At 41.1% G+C, this 20,856-nt stretch overlaps 1 protein-coding gene across 7 annotated transcripts in view; it reads left to right on the forward strand.

Moving 5' to 3' along the window:
* LOC139630940 (neurexophilin-4-like) overlaps window positions 1-20,856 on the forward strand; it is a 115,574-nt gene that overhangs the window by 43,660 nt on the left and 51,058 nt on the right. For 2 of the 7 annotated variants that reach the window (XR_011693245.1, XR_011693249.1), the window contains 2 exons: window positions 11,077-11,209; window positions 13,224-13,765. The exons of 4 other annotated variants lie outside the window; for them this stretch is intronic. The gene's annotated coding sequence lies outside the window, so the exon portion shown is untranslated. Of the gene's footprint in view, window positions 1-11,076; window positions 11,210-13,223; window positions 13,766-20,856 lie in introns of those variants that run through there. One more of the 7 variants, XR_011693250.1, reaches the window with a different exon arrangement.

A 20,856-nucleotide genomic window follows, 5' to 3' on the forward strand; every position in this document is an offset into this window, starting at 1 on the left:
ATTTCTAGAGAGACAATTTGTTGCAGTCGTGACACTCTGACAGCACTGTCCCTGTCATCATCAACAGCATCCTCCCTCTCATCGTCCTCGTCATAATCAGCATCATCACCTCTCAGCTGCAGAAAGTTTGAACTAACATTTGTACATTTTCATCTCTCTCCCTCCACTCTCCACAGCAATATCTGCAATTTTTTTTTTTTTTTTTTTTTAGAAAATAGCAGACACTTTGTTTTCAGAAGCAGATTGTTCAAAACTCCCACCAGTAATTAACAAGCCGAGAGACATCGAGAGAGCGAGAGGCAAACAGAAAGACAGATCCTCAGTGGCTTTAATTGGAACAACATCTCACACTATACAGAAGTGTCGTACCGTTCCCATCAGCAGCAGCCCCCTGATTCCCTTCGTGCCTCCCTGTGCTCTGCTTTTTCCCACTTCTTCACCCCCTCTCTGCTTGCCTTCAATTAGCACCGGCCAATCAGTAGTCCAATTAAGTATTTTTGTGACTCTCTATCTCTCTCCTCTCAAGCTGATGAACACTCAAACATCTCCCAATTAGAGGGATATTAATTAGGTTAATGAACAAGGGGTCACTGATTGCAGGCTCATCCTCTCACTCAGTCTTTGCATTGATATATTTGGAAGTGTCTTTCTTATAAAATAGAAATATTGACCTTTACTGAGACACTCAAAAAGGACAGAGGGTAGGTGGATGGTACACAACATTCATTATCTTTTATATTATCACCACAGATTTCACCAAAAAAAAAACAGCAAGTGGCAAAATGGGCTTGATGAAACCGATGTAAAAAGATTCTCCTCAAGCTGATCCCAGCCAATGGCTCCCTCCTTTTGTCTGCCACACGTTACTTCACAAGCAGACAAAGTAGAAGCAATGAGTCAAGGTGGCCATGCGTGGCTTCTGTGTGAGGCTCTGTGAGCTTTGTTTGAGCTCGAGGATGCTCAATGAGACGCAGAGAGTGTCATTTCTCAGGCCTGTCCCACAGGCTCGCCAAGAGGGCGGAGAGGGGAAAATGGAAGTGTAACAAACAGACTGTTCAATTAGGGGCGGAATGGTGTGAAATTGCCTCCAAATGATAAGCCTCTGTTATAGCTGCGGATGTATGCTTGCCTGATAGGTGAGTAGTTATGTATCTTAGCAAAACCCCCCCCCCCCCCCCCCCCCCAAAAAAAAAAACGACAAAAAAAACCCACAAATTATGGAGACTGTATCCTTGCATGCTTCTTTATGATTACAGATAAGGAACACTGCAAATTCAGGAAATGTAGGAAATACAAACATTATTTAGTTGGTGTAAAGAGTTCAGTACTCTGTCTTATTGCAGGGGGGCTCTCCATACCATGAACACTACTTAGTGGGCTGTTTATAAGGTACATCCGGGTAAAGCTAATGCAGTCTAAGACAACCTGCAATAAATCCTCCTTTCATGAAGCTTATAATGTGTATAAAGAGAGGTGTTGATTCAACTTTATGGTTATTTTGGAAGCTGTGGTTGTGCTGCTGTTGAATTGTATTACATTATACCGAGAGGTGTTTCTGTTATTTAGCTCTTTGATATAAAAGGGGTGGACAAAATAAAAGAAACACCTGTCAGTGTAACAGCTGCCTCCATTATGACCATAAAGTTGAATCAACACCTCTCTAAAACAGTTTAAACAAAAACTGAATCATAACCTTCATGAACGTAGGATTTATTGCAGGACTGTTGTCCTGCATTAGTTTTAGCTGTGTACCTCAATAAACTGGCAACTAATTGTAAGTATGAATAAAACCTTTACCAAGACAGATGGATAATCATGCTTCATGTCATAAGGGTGCCTATAACCAGTGTCATCCTAAAGCACTGGATTTGTGCTGGTTGGGCCTGTGCTGGCCGACCAATAGTCTAAAACCCAAAGATATTGAATGTGAAATCGAAAAAAAATGAAAAAAGAGGCTTGAGTCAGAGAAGTTAGAAGAAGAAGAATTAGATAGTGCACATTTAAAAATTGTTTTTAATTATTTAAAGCCAATTAAAAAGATAACAGTCTTGTTTATGGCCTTTTCACTCCTCCTGTGCCACACTCGACTCCTCTCTGACATTATGGATGCACAGGCCTGCAGCCACTCCTCTAAGCTCATACATCACTGGATAAAGGTTAGGGAACAGAGCTCTCCTCAGACAATGGGCCCAGGAAAGGGCATGTGTAAGTAATTGAGCAGGGATTTCTTTTTTTCCTCTCACAATGAAGAGGGTAAAATCAAGTATTCAAACTTAGCAGAGGAGCATAAGTCACAGACGAATGACAACCATGCAAGTACTTCTACCCTGAGATGAACAAGTTGATTAAGATACAATGACTGTGAAAATCCAGAGGAGACACTGGTATAATTTCACCGGCGCTTCTTTCCTGCATAACCTCACAGCAAGGTCAGCACTCATGCATAAGGGTTCAACTAACAAGAGTTGTGCTGAGGGACCGCTGCAGACACAGGGGAGAGGGGGTGGAGAATGACAAAGTAATAACTCATAGAGTTTGCTTTTCCAAATGCTACTAAATGGATGGTGCTTACTATATGAAAAAAAAAATCAATACTGGTAACAGAAAGCAAAGATAATAAATGAAAATTACATCTTTTGTTAATGCAGTTTTGTTTTTCTGATGTTCCCCTCCAATCAAAATGTGTCTTGTGTATTGTGTTTGGATGTTTGACCCTCACATTTATCTGCTGATGGGAAAAAAATTCTATTTGTACAAGCAATTTATAGTTAGACTTGTAGTTTCATTTTATTGATAAGAGACATCTAGTGATCGTATGAGACAGCAGTCTTTTCAGCAAATGCCCCAAAAGGACGAGTTTTGAGTGACACAGCCCTCTAGAGGCCAGAGTCATTATGGTAGGAGCAAAGGAGGAAGTAAGGTGACGGTATATAGGAACAAAGTTGGCATAGTGGGGAGGTTGGGCCGGATCGATGGTTTCAATAAAACATTGGACTTTCCTGTTTCAGACAGTGACAGTCAATGTTGTTTCTCTTAACCGTTAACATGATCAGTCTACACCTATAACTGTGTATTTCTTATTGTAACCATGACGATGCAGGTCCTCTAACCTTACAAAGTACTTATTTTAGCCAAAACCATGATCTTTCCCTAAATTTAACCCAGTTGTTTTTGCAGCTAAAACTTACCAAACCTTTACAATAACAATTTCACATCTTAAAAGGTTTAGTTAGTCATCAGTGATTCTTATCAGTTTATCTGTGGCAAATCTCTTGCTGCCAGTAGGGGCACTAATTCAGGAAATGCTGCTATGGGTCCAGACAAGCGACCTAGTCTTCATGGTCATTTAGACTGGGGGACTTGTTGCTCTGTGCTGTTTTAAATATTTTAAAACATATAACATAATTTTTTTACAATGGGTCATGGATGTAAAGTGCAGCGCTTGCTCACAGGTGTCTGAAGGGATATTTCCAAGTAGGGCTGTTTCGCAAATTATTTCAAATTATATTTCATATAAACACAATATATTACAATATAATTATTATGTCATTATCATTATATCATTATATAATATGAATATTTTTCCAATATGGATATATGGCAAATGTACACACAAAACCACATATAAAATCTTTAACTGTTGTTGAATGCAATTTGTTTATCACTATTATACATTACATCAGACAAAACAACAATCAAACCAGAACTTATTTAGTTAGTTTTTGATTATATGTGAAGCACAGTGAAGTAATTTTTATATTGTCAGAAAGATGCACCTTAAAAAAAAACTCCACCACCCACAGAGGGGATGTATCTTAACACACTGACATTGACTTCTCCATTCAGCCGTGGTGGTTGCAGCTTGTATTTGACCCAAGTCTTATCTACAAATGTAACCAGGTCAATGTGCTTTATCCCCAGTCAGTTAAAACACAGTGGGGATTTGAGCTTCACTGCCCTTTTTGATGTGTTCACCACTAGAGCCGAACATCAGCTGCCAGAACCCAGAGAAAGAATAATTACATTTTTATGGATGACTTTATCGAGCAGAAGAAAGAGGCTCTCACACTAACAATGCAATGCAGGTATGATGTTTAAATCCCTATCCTGCTGAAATCAGCAGACCTCACCATTGGTGTTTTTCCTCAAGCAGGTTCCTGACAATGAAAAATGTTCGTATTCTCAAGTTCAGACTGAGGGAGCGAGTGTGAATGAGTGTGCGTGTGTGTATATAGACGTGTTAGAGAGAAAGAGCTGGAGACAGTAACAGAGAGGTGGGGGGGGGGTAAAGCATCAATGTGTATGCATGAGCCTATAAGCAAGTTGCCTAAACCATGCACTGCAGCTTATTTTGGTGTAAAGACCTTGCACAGTGAATCTGTCCAGTTAGTGAGCTCCCTGTGTCTGTTAACCTTGATCAATAGCATGAGGTGACCCGAACAGGTCCCTGCACAGTGTGTTGGGGGGCCAATCTTCATCCCCATACCAGCTGGCCCTTGCAAACCCCACCTGAGACAGACAGAAACACTAGCACACATGCATGTGAATTTACCTCCATGCACACATTGCTGCTTACGCCTATTGCAGTGCAACAGACAGAATTTTAACAGATGGGGAGGAGGGCGTAAAGCCCCCTGCAACCATTCTGCAGCCGCTCGATCGAGGAAGGAGTCATAAGATTTATGGCTGACAGGCTCTTAGTGTTTTTTTATGCATCTCTTCACCATCTTTCTCCTCTTCTCCTTGCCATACCTTTTGTTGATCATGCTGACACAAGCTGAAAAACCTCATTGTGGTGTTCAGGTTTCTTGCCGCTCTATGTCAGTGTCCTGATTAAACTCCCCTCATATGAAGCTCGTGACCTCGACAGAAACATGTAGGAAGAGGCGAGGTACCATCAAGGAAATGTTAAGTTATGTATTTAATACAAGAGGAAATAAAAATGAGATGTGGTGGAGCAAGAAGGAGGCACGTGGTTAAAGATGTTTCTTAGTGATGAACAACTGTTTTATTCATCTGCTCAGGACTTCAGCGCAGCATTTCCAGCCACAGCAGGTATTCAGACGCTTCATGAGCATGAAAGAACAGCATGTTACTGTGTGTGAGATGATCGTGATTCAATAAAAAAAATTTTAAAGCCTATAGCCATAATTACATACATAATACATGGACACATAAAAGTCAGATAATTCATAGCTTTACAACAAGTGCAGAATTTGCTGTATTTGTGGTGCAGATTTGCACAGCACAATTCGTGCATCCAATGATTGTGCTTCCTTCCCAGACCACCTCTCTGAAGTAGATTGTTACTCTCACTTAATCGATAGGTACGGAAATTGCATATAGACTGTAGAGGCAAAGTAATCCAAAGGTAACAGACTAGACTACCCAAAGTGAAAGAGCAAGACGCAGTTACAGCGAGGAGCTAATCACAGACACGTGATTGTACAGTTATAAATGTAACTCTCCGAACTCTGATTACCAGTTGGATGACAAGGGTGAAATCTCAAGGGCAGCAAATCGAGACAGAAGAACGATGATGATGAGATAAGCCATAATTGAAATATGCAGCCTATCTTTCTGTCTAGTGCCACAGATGAGATGGAGAAATAGAGCTTTATGGGTCCTGTCCCCCACCCCCCCACCCCAAAGCTACAAAGTGCAGAGACCACTCTTGTCTATCAATGTATGCCAGCCGCTGCTGCTTTTGATTCACCTCCCAGAACTTTTCCTCTGCTTGGACTCTCGGGCTTTAATTATGCCTTAGGCACCACTAGGCAGCCTCTCTCCAAGCATAAATGCATAAATACATGAGTACAGAAAGAAAAACATACAGGCAGGTGGACAGAAAGGCACACAAAGTCATGTGCCACACAAACACACACACACACACATACAAACACAATAAGATGCATCAATGGAGCTGCAAAGAATAGCACATTAACAAAAGTCATTTGAATGTAACACAAGAAGTGTCAGCAGAGGTCCCAAGGTTCCTCAGTCCAGCCAGTCAGTTAGTCTTTGTCTGGGCTCCACCGCCTCTGAATATAAAGCGCTGTAGCGGCTGTCTGTCTTTCCGTGCTTCTCCCTATTATGAGCCCAGCAGCATGTATAGCATACATGTGGGGGAGGACTGTATGTTCAGACCATTAACCAGGGATAGGGATCAGAATATGATTTTGATGGGCAGTGTGCGGGGAACACGATTCTAACACAGGCACGCGGTGTTATACAATAAATTTTAGATAGCAGGTATTGTGCCAGCACAACTCGCACTGACAAGCAGAGGGAGGAATGCTCCTAGACTGCATTATAACCTCCGATCAGACACAGCCAGTGTTCCCAACACCTTCAGACTCCATCATTACCTATTCAGAGCCTATTCCGCCGGACTGTCATGGGACTCATTACTCCATTGCTTTGTGAGGCTGCAGACAGTTGAGCGGCTGTGCGGTGGGTGAGAGAGAGAAGGCGTACGCTGACTCAGGGCACGGGCTCTGACATGAGGTGTCTATCACCACACAGGTAGAGTACACAGGGTTTGACCGCACTGAGGGAGGTTTAGCGGTAGAATAGCGGCACAGACAGTCGACCAACTGTTCAGGGCCCTGCTGGAGTCCATGCAAGCTGCGTGCATGTAGTGGTGATGTAATTACTTTTTCAAGTCTGCCTTTATGCAACATTTATGCCCATATGTACATTTGTAGTTATTCTTGTAAAAAGAATCCTTTCTAACGTGATTCAAATGTAAAACTGACAAAATCCATTTTTTGTCTAAAGTTGAGCTGATACTAACATCAGGCTTCATCAGTCTGAATTACTTGATTCAAGTGGATATTTTCCAATGTTAAAGTCATTTGTGTTTCATTGTTGAGCTGCAGTATAGGGTAATGTAGTAATAGTAATATAATGGGAGTCTTGCGTTAACAACACTAAGGGAGTGGCTATAACTCTGGCTATGTGAGGCTTTGCTTTTTTTAAGCTAAATGCAAGGTATATCATGTTCACTATCATAGTTTAGTGTTTTACCATACTAAAATTCACTAGGTAGTGCTAAACACAAAGAACAACTGAGGCTGATGAGGATGTCTTTCAGGTATTTTAGTTATAATCCAAACCTGAAATTTTAGACAGTTATGACGCTGGATGAAAAGTCAGGGTCAACCAAGTGATTAAAATTCTTCCCACTAAGAGCCCGTGTACTAAATCTCATGGAAATCCATCCAGTAGTTCTTGAGACATATAACTCAAAACCCTCAAATGTCAGCCTCATGAGGTTGCTAGAGGGAAAAGTGACAGAGCCACCAAAATAATTAAGATTCATCTTTTGGACATTTGGGAACAAATGTCCAATTGCATGCTGTCAGGATGAGCAAGGAAAGCAGGTCATTGCTTCTTCAACTGGGTCTGCTCAGCTTTTTTATACTCACCACAGAGCATGATTGTGTTAATCTCTTAATTGTACCGTGCAGTATGGAAGCATTCTCCACTCATTTATTCATGTTTTTCCTGTGATTTTCCTCCTGCCTGTATTAGCTTTGGTTGAACTTTAGAAGGCGTTTTTGCACAAAACGAGGATTGTGCATTTGTCCCCCACTTACCTTAGAAAGGTGTTAGAAAAGGATAAGTTCAGGGCCGGTATGGACACTAGGAACTATAACAGTTACTGATAACTCATTCAGTTTACATATTGTGAGTGCTGTATTAGGAGAGAATGAATAAAAAATCTTTGAAATGTGTTTTCATGCACGTCTGTCTGCGTGCAGAGTGAAAGGGGAAGCAACTGTGGTGCAACAGCATGGCATCAGACAATGAATGGAAAGATTCTCTTTATCTTGCCGGTTTCACCTCACTCCTCTGTGTTCCTTCTCTGCTCCTGTTTTCCCATCCCACAAAGTTCTCAAGACCTGGGGGCACTTGGCAAATTAATATCAAACATGCGCCCAGTTGGTAGAACAAGGCAGATATTACCACGAGTAAAAAAGAAAGCTTGAACAGTGCAGAGCAGGACAGGAGAGAAGAGGAGGCAGGAGCAAAAAAGGAACAAGGACTTGGTGAGATGGATGTGAATGTGCACACATAGATATACAGTACACACATGCGCGCAGTCACAGCCAAACTCAAGTTGGCTGCACTCACTCACACACACACACACACACACACACACACACACACACAGAGAGCTGTGTTATATGATCCAGAAAGAGTGGGATAATGGAAAAGCCTGGGGGTGTGAGAGGATTGTGTCTTCTCCCTAGCTACAACTCTCCACTGTCCGCTGCCTTACAATCCTTCAGACCACTCCACTGAAACCTTCAGCCAAGCTTCAAAACACAGTTACAATTACAGTAGAGTTGCTGCAAAAAAAAAAACCCAAAAAAACTATTTATCTAATCTGTTTTATATCTATAGAGCAGCAGCTCCGTCGAGTACTGCTGAGATCATGTTAAGCAATATCTCCTCATGCTGAATATGAATTTTAATAAATGATAAGTTGCTTGATGGTAATCGAAATTATTCTGCATTTTAAATCCATGGGCTCAGAAAGGCTTGTGTAGGGAGGAGATAGGAGATCAGGCCAGCCTCTGTTTAAGCCAGGGGCCATCACTGAATATTTCCTGCTCTATGGATCCAACTCCTTTGGTGCCGTCTGTGACGAGTTCATGATGACATGAAATTAGCCCACTTCAATTAGTGCCACCATTAGTGGCTCATTAAACAGGTGTTGCTGTCCATACATCTGAGACCACTGGGAAAAGTCACAGTATACACACAGATCAGCTCTGTGCATGGAGGAGACCCCTCTCTCCCCCTCTGTTTTTCCACTTCTCTTTCTCTCTTTTTACTCAGTTTCTGTCTCTCTCGCTTTCTCTTATAGAATATAGATGAATAGACCATTACCATTAAGAAATTAGAATCATCATTAACCACAACATACTAATGCCCTGCAATATTCACACCGAATTAGAGCTGCAACTAATGAGTATGTTCGTTATCGATTAATCTGCTGACTATCTTCTCAATCAACCACTGTGGCTACAAAATGTTCAGCTTCGTCCAGTTTGGAGTCCTACAGTGTCAGTTGTTCGGGATGCTATTACCAGGAGCTGATTATCCACAGAGATGTCCTCCTCTCCCAAACAAACCGACTAGGTGATTATGGCTGGTAAAAAACACTGAATAAATCAGTTTCATGTTAAAAGTCAGTGTTTCACAGGCGTTGTATGGCAGACAAAGGATGTCAGGGTGGGACTGGGAATGTTTGTTCTTTTTTTCTCTATTAACTTAAGATCCAGATGTCCCCTTTTCTGAAATCCTTCATGTGGTATATGAATATACATATATAGTATGTATATAGTTGAAAATTACCAAGATCTAAAAATTATGTATTGTAAAAATGTGGCTTAAAACTGGATAAAAACTCAATTCTCATCTTCTGGCAAGTAACCACAACACCAGTGCATGCACAAAGGGGATATGGCATAATTGACAGGCAATGAAATGCGAAATGAAATGGTATTTTACCTTGATTAAAATCATGGATCTTGCTAGGTTTGAAAATTGCTAGAAACATTTGGGATAATGTAAGTACACAACTCAACATTTATTGTGGAAAATGTATATATGATACCTTTATGGAAAGGATCTGAATACTTCCTCCACCACTGGTAGCCACTCTCCATATACTCCTGTGTGAACATAAGTCACTCTGACTTACACTTGTAAGTCAGGATTTTGGCTTTCTCACAGGATACTTTTATTTGGAAATCTTTTACTGTCAGGCACTTTATCATCATCTGGTTTCATCCCTACAGTTTCATATTAATGGTGTTGCGGTGCTCTTTCAAACAGAAATGCTGAGCTGCATTAACACTTTTCATCTCAAACCTTGTTAATGGTCACTGCCTCACACATTTCATGAAACTGATGCCACAGCTTTAACAGCCAGCCTGCCCCTGTGTGAAAACAACTTGAAATACAGGACGTTCTTGTGGCAAATGAGACAGAAGCAAACCCACTCACTTTTCCAACTGTCATACTTTGTTTTCAACAGCATTTAAAGTAATCTTAGTTTAAACACTTTATCATAAAACAGAGTACAGGTACAACTTATTGTGTAGTCTACATGTACTTGTTTCTGATTTTGTGTTTAAGAAGTTGTGATGAGCACCCAAGACACAGTGAGGGGCTTGGTGTGGCACCTGTACTTGTGTGTTTTCACAGATTTCCACCCATATTTAATTGTAAAACATATTTGTCTTCTCTCACATCTTCTTCCACCTCTCCTCTCACATCTCATTTCTCTCTCACTCACTTACACTTCCTGTTCCTTCATGTCCCCTGTGATTTCACATTAGCAAGTGAAACATAATGCCATCAGGGTTTATGCTTTTTCCTCTGTGTATCAAAAACACTAGTCATTTTAATTGAATGTTTCTGCAATTGTTTCTATGTCAATCTTTGTCAGTTGGGTGTTCCTTCATTTTTGTAAGTGACAGTAGTTAAAGTAGAATTAAGGTTGGGGGAGCCTCGGTGGCTCACTTAGTAGAGTGCGTACAATTAAGGCTTCGTCCTAACCGCAACGGCCCCAGGTCTGAATCCAACCAGCGGCCCTTTGCTGCATGTCATCCTCTCTCTCCCCACCTTTCCTGTCCCTTCCTGGGACATACTTGTTCAATACTTTGTGACTTTTTAAGCTCAAAGCAATGTATTATAATACATTTATTGTATCTATGCAAGTGCATCCCAGCCAGGTTCATAATTTTTCTATGTTCCCTGGAAACACTTGTGTTGTGACTATTTGCAGCACAAATATCAAATATCAAATGATGAAGATGTTTTCTGAATTTACTTGTGTTTTCTAAGTTGAAATGCGTTGAACTCTCAGGGCCACTGTAAGATATAGTTGTGAACAGCAACTGTGACTAGGCCTAATAAACATGTAATCAGTTTTTGACATTACTTTACTAATACACAGCTATGTCAAAGGTGCCTTCTAACAATTCAATATCTGCCACACCCATACATAGTGTCTTCTGTATTTAAAGGGGCTATATGTTTTCTCTGTTACCACAGGGTTTCTCGCTGGGAGAGAGTGGGGATAATTGTCGCTTGACAAGAGCTTCAGCCATCGTTGTGTTTACAGGATTAGAGGTTATAATATGCCCCCTGAGCAGCACCATGTCTTCAAGGCAGATTGGAAGTTACAGTAAGTTGCTTTAAGTGATGAGACAGGCCAGGGCTAGCTGGTTAGCATGCTAACTTCGGTAGAAGCAATGACATGATAGCAACAAGAGTTAATATTAGCGTAGCTGGAGTTATTAAGATTGATGCTGATCTCGCAACACTTCTTCTAGACTAGAAGGTAAACAGCTGTTAATGCTAACACTGGTTGTTAATGCTAACACTGGTTGTTAATGCTAACACTGGCTATGTAGCAATAGCAAAACTTAGAAATAGCTCCTGTAACAAATGTAGAAAAAGAAAACAAGCCCTTATGGTTAACCAGTTAGACAGGTTAAGATTTGGATGTAATTACCGACCATGAAGAACTAGTTAGCTTTGATGACTTTGTGGAGCAGCCCTGAAATCCCCCTGAAGTCACATTCCCAAAGTTCACACAACTGTCATCTGATAACAACACTCCTGACGTTACCAGATGGCATATTTCTCCTCTTTTGCTGGAGGCTAGCTGCCTAACCTCACCTCCAGCCTTTGCACCAAGGTAACACATCCCAAAACAGTCTGTCCTTTGAACACACTGAGATGAAACTGACATCAACCCTCCCATCCAGCTGCTTGTGGGACAGCAAAATAGTAGACCACACAAACAAAGAAAAAACAATAGTCAGGGATTAAAGTTCTCCATCGCTACCACAGATTTCCAGCAACTGGATTCCAGAAAGGCCATGTATGAGATCAGTGTAGAGCTGAAAGCAAATACAAGCGAGGGGATGGAGGTGTTACATAGAGCCAGGGTTGGCCCTAAATGCTCGCTACGCAAGTTGTGTAAGGCCCAGCAAATTACACGAGGGTCTCGCCTTGTGTCAAAGCAGGTGTCGATGTTTACAATTTTGGAGAGAGGATGAAGGGGAACTATCCTTCTGGTCAAACACCATGAGAGTGAATCGTGGAAGCAGCAATCAAGTTAACTTGTTTTCTCATCTCCAAAGTTGATGTCAGCAAATAACAGTAACATTAAGTGGATGTGCATGCCTCTAGCCAGGCAGTGCGTCTCTTGCTCCGTCTGCGTCTTGCTTATCAGCCACTTCCAGGGCTGTGTTCTTTGTGCCTAACAGAAGTGAAAGTGAAATACAGGTATTTATTATGTTTGATAAATGCCAACGGGCAACTGTGTTTGTAAAATGCAGCTCAGAAGAGATGACCGCTCTGCATGTCTTCATATGCACGTGCACAAAATGAGAATTAAATATTGAATTTAAAATGTTGATTAGCTGGGCATACTGGTCAATATGGATGCACATCTTTCATATAAATAATAAACATCAAGTATTCAGCCAAGCCATGGTTTTATATTTTTAAATGATTTACATGGCTCAGGGGTCCAGTCGGAGGGCCCCAGGTGCCTTAGATGAGCTTTGCAGAAATCTCAGCACTGGCTCTGGTGTTTCGGGACTTAGGAGTAATGCTACCAAGTGAATCAGGTTAGCTAGCATGGATGCATTGTTACTGAAGGAAGGCCCCAATGTACGCCCCAATGCAAAAAAACCCAAAAAGCTAGGAGTGTGTTTTTGCATTGTATGCCCCAAGACAGTTGGCAGAAACAGCACAAAAGTGACTGCATTAGAGAACGGCAGCAATAGTTATGTGTGTGTGTGTTTACTTGTTTAGCTGATGTCAAACTCTACAGGGCTTGTACACTGTCTGGAGTATCACATGGCCTGAAAAAAACTGCAGTCAGAAGTTTTTTTTTTTTGGTTTGTTTTGTTTGTTTTTTTACATTTGTAACCATAATTACTAAAATGTAGTTGTATTTGCATTACTTTTGACTGAGATCTACTAACATCATATACTTCCTACATTTGTTCTCACAGAAAAGTCACATATGATTGTAATTTTTGAGACAAGGTTTCTAGATATAAATGATTTTAATTTATTAACATTTGCAAATATATTACAGCTGCCTACTGTATTTCTTTTCCATTATCACCACCTCACAGCAGTAGAGATGTGTACTGTATATGCCTCTTTCTGTATTTCAGCCTGCTGTCCTCCCTCCTCCACTTCCTGTCATTCTGATCCCTTTTTAACATGTCAGACTGTGGATCAGCTCCCCAGGGATACCACCGCTACCACCATCTGACTCCGCTCCAGGGGAATTTTGAATACTGAGCAAAATGCCTGAATAACACGTGATGAGGTCACAGGGTAGAGGTAGAAAGATGAGTGGAAAGAAGCTCCTGTGAGGGTTGAAGGAAACCAGAGTAAGGCTGGGGCAGAGAGAAACGGAGGGCATGACTTATAACAACTTCGGAAATATAGACACAGAAACAGAGAGGGGATGATTGCTGCTGGATGATTGTTTTAAAGGGAATGCCTCCTAATAAGCTCCCAGAATGCCACGTAGAAGTGGAACCCAGCTCTGCACTGGTTGGAAGCCAACAAGGAGCTCATTAAGAGCCACAATCCATCCCTGTTAACCTGCCATCTCCTGCCCTACCGTGTTCCATCCACATCTTGAAATGAAGAATAGGACCTGTGCATTGCATCCCACTTTGGACATTGCATACTAATGAACAGAACGCAGGCAGTTGGGGGGTGGGAGGGGTGGGGGAGGGTTTGGGCTGATTGTTGGTCGGTTGGTGCTGTCTTTGTGTGTAATTGCTTGCTCTGTACAAAGCTGTGCTGTTTGTAGTTTGTAACAAAAGCTGTCACATTTTGAGTGAGCTTCCATCTCAGGTCAGTCATGATAAATTGACCTGGAGGCCTTGGAGTGTGACGCTCTGCCGATGTCATGAACACAGCGTTGACTCCAGTGTTTAAGGTAGAAGCTGAAAACTTACAGTAGCTATTTGGTTTAGAAGAGGAGCAAAAATAAGATTTCATTCTGAATACAAATGACGGTTTTGTTCCTTTTCCACCCCTCCGTTACTTTTCTTTTTTGTTCTGTCTGTATGCTGTATGTAGTTCATGGCATAAAAAAATGTCTCCTCCAGTCAAAGGCTTCTTTCCACTCATGGCTTGCAAACACATTTAATTGGTTGTGCCATATGATGTTGAGGGCTCAAAGCCTTTGTTGTAAATAGTGAGAAGACAAACACTGAACCATCGTTAGCTGCATATTGTCATAAATTGGCAGTGGGTGTTTTTTTTTTTTTTTTTTTTTCTCGACCACAATACATCATGCAGCCAAGGGGCCTTTACACATAAGTTGTTATCACATGGACCTTTTAGCCAGTACACATGCAGAGGTCAACACTGCTGTTTTGAAGCTGTTGATTAGTTCTACCAGAAGATAGAGTGACCAACTATTGTTACATGACCTCTTAACTTTAGTCTGTCCCACTTTCTTGTTGTCTTTTTATATTACCTTTGAAATGCAGTTACAACATTTATTTGTATATTCACTATAGTTGTGGTTATTAATCTATAAATATTGGCTGGAATCACAGCTTGGAGGATCAATAGACAACCTTAGTAAGTGTGGCATTTTTCTGAATTTTAGTTCACAAGTACATGCCCAAAACTCAAAATGAGATGTGCTCTATTGCTCAAAATAAGTAACAGTATACAGTTTTCAGATCTTTATTAATAGCTTCCAGGGCAACCAGATATACAGTATAAGAACATACACTAACTGCAATTTATTAGGAAAGCCTGTGCACCTGCTTATTCAAGCAATCAACCAATCAGCTATTCATGTGGCAGCCATCCAGTGCATAAAATCTTGCAGATACAGGTTGGGTGCTTCAGTTAATTTTCACATCAAACATCAGAATGAGGGAAAAACTGTGATCTCAGTGACTTTGACCATGGCAAGATTGGTTGTGACAGATGGGCTGGATTGAGTATTTCTGCAACTTCTAATCTCCTGGGACACACAACAGTCTCTAGAGTTTTTACTCAGAATGATGCCAAAAAAAAAAAAAAAGGCAGGTTGGCTATAACAACAGGAGACAATGTCGGCTTCCTGTCAGACAAGAACAGAAAATCTGAGGTAGCAGTGGGCAAATTCTCATCAAAACTGGACAGTTGGAGACTGGAAAAATGTAGCCTGGTCTGATCAATCTGGATTTCTGCTGAGGCACACAGATGGTCGGGTCAGAATTTGACATCGACAGCATGAATCCATAGACCCAACCTGCCCTGTGTCAACAGTTCAGGCTGGTGGTGGTGGTGTAATGGTGGTTGGGGCTGTTTTCTTGGTATACTTGAGGTCCCTGAATACCAATCAGTCATCTGTTAAGTGTCACAGCTTATCTGCATCATGTCAAAAAGCAAAAGTCCTCTCAAACTGGTTTGACAAACCTCTCGAGTCCCCAGTCTGACTACTAAAAATTGGACATACAAAAAAAGTTACAATAATAAAAACAACAAAGCCATCATCACCTGAGTGTAAACTAAATGTCAACTTCAGTATAAAGAGCGAGACATTAACCTATTCACCTGAGCTGTCACACTTTATGAAGGTTTCAAACAAATGATTTTACCACGTCATTCACGGCTTGGCTTTCATTTTCATGTTTTTGTCAAACCAGAGATGGTATCATGTTGGCTTTGAGCACTTTGCTTTTGCAAGGTAGATAAGAACAATTAAACATGGATTCCATTCAACTACAACAAAGTAAGCTGGAATAACCAAAAGCCCTGCAGTGTATGAGTAGTACATTAAGACTGTAGAAGAAAAGAGGTTAAAATATCCTCTTTCTTCCCTGCTTGAAGAGTAATAATGAGGGCCTGGTTGGCACCTAGACCTGCTTCTAGCTGGAAGCCTAGGGCAGGTTCACACTAATCAACCTGGTGTGAAGGTATTAGCCTTGCCTGTCTGCTTGGATCGACTCATTAAACACCTCACCTGATGGGTTCCACCAACCAGAGACTTCAGTCCCTCAGCTTGGTTTTCCTCTTCTCTGATTGTCCCTGACAACATCAGATTCTTGGGCACCATTCGAAAGCACCCTAGTGCCAAGGAATTGCTGCCTGTAGTGGAAGGACACATTCCTCCAAAGTGCCCATGTGCTGATTATACATCTTACTTATACATGTACATCCTTTAGTTGACAGAGACTTGTTTTCAGATGCAACATCTGTTTGTAAGTGCAAATGCAGCATAGTTTTATTGAAAGTGTCTTCATTAAAGGTAAGCTTTATGCATCACTGAATTAAAATGGGTTTCTACAATTAGCTAGACACAGACCGTATCTGTCACTGAATACTTACACCCAGCAATGAAGAGAAATGAAACATGCATCTTTGATGTAATAAGTGTATGTGACAAAATTTAATTCACAGACTGGTATCAGCTGATGAGAACAAAAACTCAATGAACACAACATACATAGTATAAGCTCTGGGTGCACTGTCCTCGTATTCCCTCATGAAACTATCTGGTGAAAAGGTTTAATTAAAATGTAAGAAATCTGTGGGCGAGTGCTCATCACTTTCAAGCTCAGCAACTTTAAGGTCTTGTGTCTGAATCCGGTACAGACACATTTTCACCTCAGCTGTCACTTTGTACCTCAGGACACCACTACCTCTGTATCTCTGGCCACCCAGACTACAAAATGCTCCCCTACAGTGACGGGAATATTTCCACTTCGATTAAGATGACCAAGATGTCAGCAGCAGCAACTGTAAGCCCTGGTCATCTTGATCGAAGAAAGTGGTGAAAATGTACAACACAGACCTGGCAGGCCATTGCCCGTGCAGATATCAAGGGTGATGCTGATGTCTGTATGAAAAAGATTCGTAACAAATTATAAATACTGTAAGTAGAAAATGTAACCAGACTGTCCATTATAAAAGGGTTACAGACCAATTTCCTGGTTCAACTTTGACCTGCTGTATTATGTGTGCACAGTTTTCCTGTGCAATGAGAGATTATTATAGACATTTATGACTACATTCACTCACAGACAAATTTTACCTAGAAATGAGGTGCTAGAGCATGCAGTTAAACTCTCTGATTGTTGACTGCTAATTTCTTCCTGTCAGTGTTTCCTGCATACAATAATATTATAACCAACAGAAGTAAATTGTTATCATATCTGTTAGAAATGACAAGTAAGACATCAAATAAGACACAGAAGCAAAAGAAATGTCGCCACCCTGACTCAAAATTGCTGTTAGAAAAGGAGACAGAGGTACAGCATGTACAATTCATGCATTAGTATTAAAGGCATGATTTAGCTTCCTCTGTGTTCTAGTTATGCAAAGCTACATGTCACACAAAATCCTTTCCAGGTGGAAAAGGGTGTAACTGTGTGATTAGAGGGTTCAGAGTGAATATGATGGGGAAAGAACAGAGCAAACACAATGGCAGCCAAACTCCTGTGGAGGACAAACAAAGAGGGAACTTTCAACCTCTTACAAAATGGTACAGTCCAAGGGGAATAAAAATAAGTGCAATCTTTGCACCCCCCTTATTGCTGCTGAGCGGAACTGAGTATTTGCCTTACCAGTATGGGGGATCAGGAGTCAAGAGGCTGGATTTATTTGTTGGAGTGCAGAAGGAGTGCTCAGAGTTAGGAATGCCACAGAGAGGGGGGGGGGGGGTGTATGTCAGAGGATAAAGAGAAAGGCAAGCTGTAGGAGGTGAGAGGTAGATAAGCCCGGAGAGAAAAGAGACAGACAGAAAGAGAGCAGGAGTAAAAACAGCTAGTAAGAGGACGAGTGAGAGGGAGAGAGAGGCTTCAGCTCCCAGCACTCTCAGACAGGCACTCCTCCCGAGAGACTTCTTATCTACGGGGGCATCTTTGACTTGATAATCCTGCTCTGCGTCACCTATACCACCCCGAATTCCCCACACACACTCACACCCCTCCACCTCTGCAACCCTGCCCGGTGCCCAGGGGAATGAAGAGCTACCTGTCACCATGCCTATACCTCCAGGCGACTTGTGGGGCAAGGTTGTGAGGAGTGGGGGGGTTGTCGTTGTGCCTGACTAAGAAGTCACCTTTCGGGGATATGAATCTTAATAAGGTGGGGATGAAGGGGGAGGTAGAGGAGGTGGAAGCAGATGCATTCTGCTGCTGTTACAGTGTGTGTGTGTGTGTGTGTGTACGCGTGTGTGTCTGACAGATGGGGAGTTGTGGAGTGCTGACAGGCCCTCTATACTTTCCTGGCTGCCAGATTATTTTTGGTAATTTATAACCATTGTTGCTTAAAGGGGCTTTTATCTCCAACGGTTACTCATACAACAAAACCCCAACAGCAGCAGTGCAAGTGGCTCCAGTGGACTGCGTCTCCAGCTATTTGTGTGTTTATGCTTCCTTTGTTTTGGTTGTGTGTTTGTATTTGTATGTGGCAGAGCACTGAGGGCAGGGGTGCTTTCCCTCATAGAAATGAGTCTTTGTGAGAAGGTTCCCAGATAGACAAAGGAAATGTGTATGTAAATATAGAACATGAAGGCCAATGGCTTGTTTGCTCGTGATCACTGTTGTTTGTGGAGCATGGAGTTAGTTCACTTAAGTCACTTTTCATTGGCACCAGCTGCTTCATTCATGCGTCAGTATCACTGGCTCATTCGTCAGCCGCTTGGCTACCAGCTGACTATTTATCCATTTGTAATCAAACAGATGAACAGTGCAGCTATTATAACCACTCACTTCTCACGATTACCCTGCTGATTACAGCAGTACTGCTCCCTCACCTCCCCAGTCTGGAGGTGGGAGGAGCGGAGTGATTATTGAGTGTCACACTAACGCTAGCTCGTTTTCCAAAACTTGCATATTGTAGCTTTAACTAAGAATTATATTAATGCACACTTTGTGTTGGATAAGAGTTCCTTCAAAGAGCTCAGCCTAACCATTTAGGATAAATGCTTGGTTCCTGGATAGACATGGAGCGAACTGTGGAGTTTTTGTTTGTCATGTTTCTTGTTCCCTTTGTAGCATCATTTTGTAGCTTTTCCACAGATGATTTTTTCCACATTAGAGATCTGCCTAATATTGCCTTGAAAACTCACACACCAAAGACCTGTTTGCCAGACATCTTTAATAGCTGAGTTATTATAAGATGTGCAAATACATTTGCAGTCAAAAGATAAGAAAGATAATTGCCAGCTATTACTCACTGCCAGGAGATACCAGGCACTGTGTAACTATGTTTGAAAGGTCCTATATGAATAAAGAGCATTATTATTAGAGTCATAGCAGTCAAATGGACATTGATGTGGATATGTTATGGTGTATGTGTGCTTGTCACCTTTTTAGGGACTGTCATGACTCAGGTTGGCTGGCTGGTGCCTGATTTACAAAACTAATTGTGAGCACTGCTAACACACAGCTGGCAAATTATGACGTCACTTTTCACAAATGACTGGGCCCCAGTGTTAATGATACTTTGTGTATTTGTGTGTAAGTGAATGTGTGTTCAGTGTGAGGGAAGGAAAGCGATGCCATTATAATGATCCTGTTGCACCAGACTTTTTATCTGCAGTGTCATCGTACAACATGCACCTAAAACAGTTTAAATCAAATATAAGCTCTGTAGAAACTGTTACAGGGTATGGTACAGTCAGTCAGAGGAATGTGGTTATGCTTAATCAAAGTGATTTTTAGATTTGATTACTTTTTGTCTCCTGCCCTGCTGTGACTAAAGCCATGGAATATGTGCATGTTGTCAGGTGAGTTTGATGTTGTGCGCCATCTGATGCATTTGGGCACATCAGCGATGTAACCTGAGGTCACAGAGTGTTTAGGGTCTTTCAGCATTAGACACATTCACCCATGCCTCCAGGCCAAAATCGATCAAAATTGTCAGGAGAAAATGCCAGTGGTTCAGAGCAGCATTCAAAAAACTGATATGAGATGTGATGCTTTTCAAAAATTGTAGCTTGCGTCAGTATGGTTATTGATGCGTGCTTAGACAAAACTAATATCACCTTGTCAAGCACCTGTGCTCTAAAGAATATGATATCTGAATATACCCTTTTATATGTATATATGGCATACACATAATCTGCTCTAAAGGGATTAAACATTTTACTCTGGAAGACACCACTCAAAAAGTATATCTCTAAATATACTGTATATTATACTGTATATTAGATTCTCAAAAGAAACATATGATTTCAAATGCCAAAATAGTATATATATCATTATCAGATCACCATGCATATTTTTGTACCATCATGCTTGATGCAATTCCTAATTGTGCAACTCAGTTGAAATTTGATATCTCTCTTCTGCAGAACATTACCGTTTGTGATCAATTTAGAGAGGCCCTGACGAAATTTTTATTTATCAGTAAGGATTCAAATTTTGTGGAACGCCATTAAAGGATTTATAAGGAATAACTCAATATTGTCTCACCAAAACAGAGTACAATTAAAAGAAATGACCAATTTGGAGTATGTTCTGACATCACCAATCCATTAACAACATGTAAACTTTTCAGCAGAACAATCAATAGTTAATCAATCAATAAATCAATATCAATAGTTAAAATGAAGTTTTTTTTTTTAGAGTTTTTGATTCATAGAGCAAGGCGCTCTTGTTACCTTGATGGGTGTAAAACCAATTTTCTACTGGCTAGTAAATTGCATAATAATGACTGCTTGGTAGATATACCTTAAATTCAGGCAGAGGATGACTCCCTCCTGCATAGCCCTGTATCAATTAATCAATAACTAAAAAGATTTTGTCAAAAATTACATCAAAGTGAAAAAATAAT

The sequence above is a fragment of the Trachinotus anak genome, unplaced genomic scaffold (genome assembly GCF_046630095.1).
Source record: "Trachinotus anak isolate AG129_WGS33_773 ecotype Australia unplaced genomic scaffold, CSIRO_AGI_Tana_v1 ptg000013l, whole genome shotgun sequence".
Taxonomy (NCBI): domain Eukaryota; kingdom Metazoa; phylum Chordata; class Actinopteri; order Carangiformes; family Carangidae; genus Trachinotus; species Trachinotus anak.